The 8,417-nt window shown below is 43.5% G+C and overlaps 1 long non-coding RNA gene across 1 annotated transcript; it reads right to left on the bottom strand.

The window, feature by feature from the left end:
• Positions 1 to 7,444: 7,444 nt before the first annotated feature.
• Positions 7,445 to 8,374, bottom strand: LOC122689270. The gene is made up of 3 exons (XR_006339785.1): positions 8,248 to 8,374; positions 7,919 to 8,009; positions 7,445 to 7,726 (listed from the first exon to the last, which is right to left on the bottom strand). It is a non-coding gene; the product is annotated as an uncharacterized LOC122689270 (long non-coding RNA).
• Positions 8,375 to 8,417: the final 43 nt, after the last annotated feature.

The following is an 8,417-nucleotide window of genomic DNA, read 5'->3' as shown; positions in this document are numbered from 1 at the left end:
ATCGGCTTGTTGACCGTGTCCGGCCGTGTCCGAGCACCTTCGCTCTTGAACTGGGCCTCTGGGAAACGAGGGTGCAGGCGTGCTCTTACTGGACACCTGTGGGTTTTTTGCTCAGCTTGCCTCAACCTTCCGATGAGGGCAAGGGATTTCTTCTTTCCAAATTCCAACGTTCACTGAGTGCCTCCCCAGGGCTGACCAGTCTCCGCATTACCAGGCAGGAACAGTGCCGCGGAGTGACGACAGAAGCACAGGACAACGTGATTATGGATGAGACGGGGCAAACACAGGCTGAATGATCAGAGGCTGCGTGGCGGAAGACCTGGGAACCCAGACAGGTTCCCTGTTCAGTCTGAGAGAGGGCCAGAGAGGGCTCTCAGAGGCATTATAGACCCATGAGTGAACAAGAGCCCCAGACTCTGCCTTCGCGGTTTCCAGTACTGAGATGAAGACAGATAATTAACCAGAGACAGATAGGTGTCAGGGGAGTGTTGGGGAAGCACAGGCAGAGTAATCAGACCTGAACAGAGGGAAACCCAGAGGAGGCACCTGACCAGCTTCGGGGCCATGGAGGGCTTCCTGAAAGAGGCATGTGTGAACTGGATTTCAAAAGGAGGATGAAATAGGGCAAGCATAGGAGTAGTGGGTAGCTGATGAATAATTAAAATAAATATATTATTAAAATCCCATGACAGTGCTATGAAGGAAAGGAACGGCGGCTGGGATGGAAAATAACAGTGGAGGAGGTGATTTAGATATGAACCCTGGAGGATAAGAAGAGCTGATGGACAAACATTCTAAGCAAACAGCAAATGCAAAAGTCCTGAAGCAAGAAAGATGTCAATGTGTTACAGAAGCCAGGGCCACACCCACTACTTGGCTTCCCTCCTGACATAATAGTATCTGAAGAGTCTTAACTGGGTTAACTAAGTGGTGTTTACCTTAAACAATTAAAGTTTTATGCCTGCCATCTTCTTTAATCTTGTAGTGAGGCCCTGGGACTCAAGGCCAAGAGTCTGAATGTGAGGCCCAAGATCTCTTAAGCACCTGAACCCAGTATCCCCACCACATTCCACTAAACCCAGGTTTATGCTGGAGGATAGAGAGGACTGTGGTGAGAGGTGAGGCTGGAGAGGAGACACAGGCCTGTTCATTCATTCATACTTTCTTTGAGCACCCACTATGAGCCAGGTACTGTTGTAAATGCTAGAAAAGTTACAACAGTGAACAAAGCAAAATGTCTGACCTGTTGGAACTCACTTTCTACTATTGAGAACAGTGATATAACTAACATATCTGACACTGAGACTGAGCCCCCTATCCTGAGTCCCCCTGAGTTACCCTGAGTTTATGATTAACCTCTTTATCCAAAACTTTATTCCCTTTCTTGTCCTGCCCCTGTGCCCTTTAGGATTGAAGAGTATCAAAGAAAAAGGGAATTGAAACTGAACAGGACCCTGTTTCTTGTTTGTAGGAAAAAGCTTTGGTCTCCTAGGCCTTCCTGCCTTCCAAAGAGTCAACTCAAAAGTTACTAATTAGGGAAGTAAGGGAATGGAAACAAAGGAAACAGGCAAGAAACAACCTGTTCAGTGATAAAAGGGAGTCCTAGTTCCTCCTCAAGGGATGTATGTAACAATCTGAAGCATATCTTTAAGTTTTGTTTGCAGAAACTAAGACCCCCACCCAGGTGGAAGACAGTGACTAAATGCTGACCACAGGCATGTAGACCCCAGACTGGTTGGAACCAGAAGGTTGATGATTAAGATTTCTGAAACATCACCCAGTTACCTCACCACTAACCAATCAGAAAAAAGTATGAACTACGACCCTTACCCCAAATGTTACCTTTAAAACCCTTTCCCTTAAAGCCTTCAGCAAGATGTGTCTTTTGAGTTTTCCCTTCTCCCTGCATACATACATGCATGCTCAGCCACGGCTGATTCTTTTCCATCCCATGGACTGTAGCCCTCCAGCCTCCTCTGTCCATGGGATTTCCCAGGCAGGAATACTGGAGTGGGTTGCCATTTCCTTCTCCAGGGGATCTTCCTGACCCAGGAATTGAACCTGTGTCTCCTGCATTGGCAGGTGGATTCTTTACCACTGAGCCACCTGGAAAGCCTCTCCTTGCTTCAGTTCAGGTTAGTTCAGTTAAGTCGCTCAGTCGTGTCCGACTCTTTGTGACCCCATGAACCGCAGCACGCCAGGCCTCCCTGTCCATCACCAACTCCTAGAGTCCACCCAAACCCATGTCCATAGAGTCCATGATGCCATCCAACCATCTCATCCTCTGTTGTCCCCTTCTCCTCCTGCCCTCAATCTTTCCCAGCATCAGGGTCTTTTCAAATGAGTCAGCTCTTTGAATCAGGTGGCCAAAGTATTGGAGTTTCAGCTTCAACATCAGTCCTTCCAATGAACACCCAGGACTGATCTCCTTTAGGATGGACTGGTTGGATCTCCTGGCAGTCCAGGGGACTCACAAGAGTCTTCTCCAACACCACAGTTCAAAAGCATCAATTCTTCGGTGCTCAGCTTTCTTTATAGCCCAACTCTCACATCCACACATGACTACTGGAAAAACCATAGCCTTGACTAGACGGATGTTTGTTGGCAAAGTAATGTCTCTGCTTTTTAATATGCTGTCTAGGTTGATCATAACTTTCCTTCCAAGGAGTAAGCGTCTTTTAATTTCATGACTGCAATCACCATCTGCAGTGATTTTGGAGCCCATAAAAATAAAGGCAGTCACTGTTTCCACTGTTTCCCCATCTATTTCCCAGGAAGTGATGGGACCGGATGCCATGATCTTAGTTTTTTGAATGTTGAGCTTTAAGCCAACTTTTTCACTCTCCTCTTTCACTTTCATCAAGAGGCTCTTTAGTTCTTCTTCACTTTCTGCCATGAGGGTGGTGTCATCTGCATATCTGAGGTTATCTCCTTGCTTGCTGTCCTGCAAATAAATGCTGCACTTTTCTTTACCACAACCTAGTGTCAGTAAATTGGCTTTGCTGTGTGGCAGGCCAATGAACCTACATTCAGTTCTGTAACAGCCCCTGGGGTGGATAATTTTTAATACCTCCTCCACTCTACCAAGAAATTATTTTCAGTAATAATCATGTAAGTATCATTATTTTATTTGTTCTTTAATTTTAAATTTAATAATCAAAAATTAATAAATTTCCATTTAAAGATATTACTTAAATTCAATAAAATATTTCATGTATGAATGAAAGTTTGTACTTATCAAATAAAAATATTGTCTTACAGTTCATACCCTGACTCACTCTTTTGAATTTTTAAACACAAAAACTCCAAAAGAACATGTAGAATGACAATAGTTTCTCCATCTTTACAATCATTGTGCTATCATTTAAATTTCTAATGTATTTAAATGCAAGACTGTATAGTCACAGAAATTGGAGACTCAAACTGTGCCTGATACAAGGCCAAATGCTTCCAAATTGTTATGAACATATTTTCAAAATGAGCACACATAGCTCAGTCTATTTATGTCAGAGGTCAACAGTATACATTAGGGTTCTCCATATTAACTTTCCTTTAGACCATTGTGGCAAACAGCCCCCTATAATCCCCTCCGCTTAGGTGTAAGCAGGGCCTGGGTGGGACTTGCTTCTAACCAATAGAATATGGCAAAGGAGGTTTACGTTACATTATGTAAGACTGTCTCCATGGACTGAGAGACTGTCCATGGCTGGCTCTGAAAGAAATCGCCACATTGTGAGAGAATTGATGGAGAAGACCGCATAGTAAGGGATTATAGGTGGCCTCTGGGAGTCGAGAGCCATTCCCGCTGATAGCCAGGTAGAAAATGAAGACCGCATCCCCACAGCTTCAAATAGATGGAAACGCATCTTTTTCTCAGTGGAGTCTCTGATGAGATGGCAGCACTGTTTGACCCCTGGATTGCTGCCTGAGGAGGCCCTGGAGAGAAGGCCCAGCTAAGCCATAACTGGACTGGATCCACAGAAACCATGAGATAATAAACAAGTGTTTTCTGTTTGTTTGCTTGTTTTATTTATTTTTGGCTGCACTGGGTCTTCATTGCTGCGTGGGCTTTTCTGTAGTTGAGGTGACGGGGGGCTACGCTCTATTTGCAGGGCACAGGCTTCTCATTGCGGTGGCCTCCCTTTTTGCAGAGCATGGGCTCTAGGGCATGTGGGCTTCAGTAGTCGCAGCACATGGGCTCGGTAGTTGTGGCTCTCAGGCTCTAGCGCACACGCTCAGTAGTTGAGGTGCATGGGCTCAGCTGCTCTGCGGCACGTGGGATCTTCCCAGACCAGGAATCGAACCATGTCTCCTGCATCGGCAGGCAGATTCTTTACCACTGAGCCATCAAGTGTTGTTTTAAGCCACAGAATTTGTGGTAATTTATTCAGAGCAATAAAAAACTAATACACATACAATATTTACTAAAGGATAAGAGTAATAAAAATATCTAATTTGAAACTTACCAATATATTATTAAAAGTCAACAGTTTTAAAAAACAAATTCAACAGTATTGCATTAAATCGTTCAGTCAGTAGACCTGCAAACAATTTTTTTCCTGGGGGTGGAATGATTCTTTTATCACTGATACTGTTTAGAATTTGTCAGTGTATGGCATAATATAAAGTTGGCCAACTTTTTTTTCTCCAAACTTTAAACTTTTTATTTTGTGTTGCATTATAGCTGATTAATAATGCTGTGGTAGTTTCCGGTGAACAGCGAAGGAACTCAGCTGTACATATACATAAATCAGTTCTCCCCACAAATCCCCTCCCATCCAGGCTGGCACATAACATTGAGCAGAGTTCCATGTGCTATGGTCCTTGTTAGTTATCCATTTTAAATATAGCAGTGTGAATATGACCTTTCTGAAGTCCCTAACTATCCCTTCCCCAGCCCCTAACCCACAACCATAAGTTCATTTTCTAAATCTGTGAGACTCTTTCTGTTTTATAAGTTCCTTTGTATCATTTCTTTTTAGATTTCACATATGGGGGATGTTATATGGTATTTCTCCTTCTCTGTCTGACTTACTTCACTCAGTATGACAATCTCTGGGTCCATCCATGTTGCTACAAATGGCATTATTTCATTCTTTTTAATGGCTGAGTAATATTCCATCATAAAACATGTACCACATCTTCAACTTTTGATTAGTTTTATTATTATTTTAAAATTCTCACAGGGTTGACTTGTGGTAAAGAGTTCGCCTGCCAGTGCAGGGGACACAGGTTCAATCCCTGGTCCGGGAAGTTCTCACATGCTGTGGGACAACTAAGCCCGTGCACTGCTCCTACTGAGCCAGTGCTCTAGAGCAACAAGAGAAACCACTGCAATGAGAAGCTTGTGCACCACAACTAGAGAGTAGCCCCTGCTTGCTGCAACTAGAGAAAGCCCAGCATAGCCAAAAATATATAAATAAATCTTAAATAAACCTTAAAATTTTCTCTACAGACCGTGCATCCCCTTTTTTCCTGTGCCCAAGTTGGACCATTCCTGTTTCCCTCCCTTTGGTACACCACTAGCTGGGAAAAAAACATTAAATAAGATGAGTTAATTATACACAAGGTTAAAAGGCAGTGAGCATTATGGATAAAACATACAGCCAGGTATGGGGCATGGGAATTGCAATATGAAATAGGATTGTCAGAGAGGATCACTGCACAGGCAACATTTGAGGGAGATGAAGGAGTTAGCCCTGTTGACATCATTCTAGGCAAGAGCTTTCATGACAGAGGAACAGCTAGTGCAAATGTGCTGGGGTGGGACAGTGTTTGGCAGAGCTTTGATTGTCCCACAACAATGGGGAGCTACGGACGGTTTTGTTTGGTTGGTTTTTCAACATACCTCAGCTTTACTGAGCTACAACTCACATAGCATACAATGTACTCTCTTAAAGTGTGCAATTCAATGGGTTTTAGTATATTCATAGAGTTGTGCAACTATCATCACGTTCAATTTTAGAAAATTTCATCGTCCTCAAAAGAAGCCCCTTACTCTTCAGCAGTCACTCCCCTTCCTCCAGTCCTCTCAGCCACAGGCAACCATGAATCTATTTTCTGTCTGTATGAATTGACCTATCCTGAACATTTCATGTAAATAGAATCATACTACATGTGGCCTTTTGTATCTGGTTTCTCTGCCTTGGGCTTCCCTCATATCTCAGCTGGTAAAGAATCCTCCTGCAGTGCAGGAGACAGACCTGGGTTCGATCCCTCGGTTGGGAAGAATCCCCTGGAGACGGGAAAGGCTACTCACTCCAGTATTCTGGCCTGGAGAATTCCATGGACTGTATATTCCATGGGGTCACAAAGAGTCGGACACGACTGAGTGACTTTCACTTCACTTCTCTGCCTTGGCATGTTTTCAAGGTTCATATATAAGTACTTAATTTCTTTTTATTACCAAATAAGAGTCCATCATATGGATATACCAAATTTTATGTATCCATTCATCAATTGATGGGCTGGGTTTTCCCCCACATGTTCTCTGCTATGAACATTCATGTACAAATTTTTGTGTGAACATGTGTTCTCAACTCTCTGGTATACTAAGAATGGAATTACTGGATCATATGGTAACTCTAAGTTTAACTTTTTAAGGAACTGCCAGGGGCTTCCCTGGTGGTCCAGCAGGTAAGAATCCACCTGCCAATGCAGGGGACATGGGTTTGATCCTTGGTCTGGGAAGATCTTACATGCCTCTGAGCAACTAAGCCTGCAAGCCACAACTACTGAAGCCTACACGCCTAGAGCCCCTGCTCTGCAGCAAGAATAGCCCCCAGTCACTTCAGCTAGAGAAAGCCAATGTGCTGCAACGAAGACCCAGTGCAGCCATAAATAAATACATCTCTATTTTTTAAATTTTTAATAAATCTTAAAAAAAAAAGAAAAAGAAACTGCCAGACTGTTTTCCAAAGTGGCTGAACCATTTACATTCCCACCATCAATGTATCAAGGTTCTGATTCCTTCACATTCTTGCCAGCACTTGATATTTTCCATTAAAAAAATGACAGCCATCCTACTGAGTGTGAAGTGGTATTTCATTGTTGTTTTGGTTTACATTTTCCTGATATTAATGATGTTGATCATCTTTTCAGGTATAGACTCTTGTATATCTTTTTTCTAGAAATGTCTATTCATGTCCTTTGTCTACTTTTAAAATGGGTCATCTTATAATTGAGTTACATGACTTCTTTTTTTATTTTAGATACAAGTACCTTATCAAATATATAATTTGCAATTTTTTCTCTCCTTCTGTGGGTTGTCTCTTCACTTTCTTGATGTTCTTTGAAACAAGTTTTAAATTTTGATGGTGTCCAATTTATTTATTTTTTTTCTTTTGTTGCTTTGCTTTTGGTGTCATATTTAAGAAACCATTGTCTAAGAATGGATAATCTTAAGCAGGGGAAGGACATGGCCAAATGTAAGGTTTTTTAAAAATTATTTATTTATTTATGGCTGCACTGGGTCTTTGTTGCTGCTCATGGGCTTTTGTCTAGTTGCGGCAAGTATGGCATACTCTCTCGCTGCGGTGCACGGGCTTCTCATTGCAGTGGCTTCTCTTGTTTCAGGGCACAGCCTCTAAGGGCATGCGGGTTTTAGCAGTTGCAGCACACAGGCTTAGTTGCCCCGTGGCATGTGGAATCTTCCTGGACCAAGGATCAAACCCGGGTTCCTTTCATTGGCAGGCAGATTCTCAACCAATGGACCACCAGGGAAGTCCTGCCAAATTTAAGTTTTGAAGTGTATTCTTGCTGCTTTCAATTAAGGTGGGAAGACTTGTGAGGGAAGAAATTTCTCTGGTCACCCTTGTTAAACGTGCAAACTCCACCCTCCTCCATTTCTCATCTTCTGCTTCATATTTCTCCATAAACTAACCATATTCTAACAAACTGTGTAATGCACTGTACTTACCTATTATGTCACTACTTGTCTCCACCTCATGGAATGTTGACTTCATGAGGATTAGGCTTGTCTGTTTTGTTCACCGCTCTGTCCTCGGTGCCTAGCGAAGTTGAGGAGGGGGAACCTGGTGATCACCAGGGAGACAGAGAACCCCTGGATGCTATCTGGCATAAGGAGACTGATATGAGGGGAGAAAGAAACGCGCAGGGGGTGGGGGGGCGGTGGTGGCTAACAGCTCAGATGACATGATGTCAAAAGGATATTTGTTGAATAAAGTGAATACGAACAAATGGATACATGGTTGAGTGAATAAATGAAAGAGGGGTCAAAAGACCTACCGTGCGTACCATGGCTTGACCTTCCCTTGCAGAGTAGGTAGCACAGGGGCTCCCGCACTGTCCCTGGAAACCACCAGGGGGCGAAGACAGGCCGGGTCCTCGAGAGCCCATCCCGGTACCCGCCCCGCCCCGCCCGGGCGATCCAGGTCCCGGGAGGCCCAGCCACTCGA

Source organism: Cervus elaphus, chromosome 4 (genome assembly GCF_910594005.1).
Source record: "Cervus elaphus chromosome 4, mCerEla1.1, whole genome shotgun sequence".
Taxonomy (NCBI): domain Eukaryota; kingdom Metazoa; phylum Chordata; class Mammalia; order Artiodactyla; family Cervidae; genus Cervus; species Cervus elaphus.
This window is presented reverse-complemented; position numbering and strand designations above follow the sequence as displayed.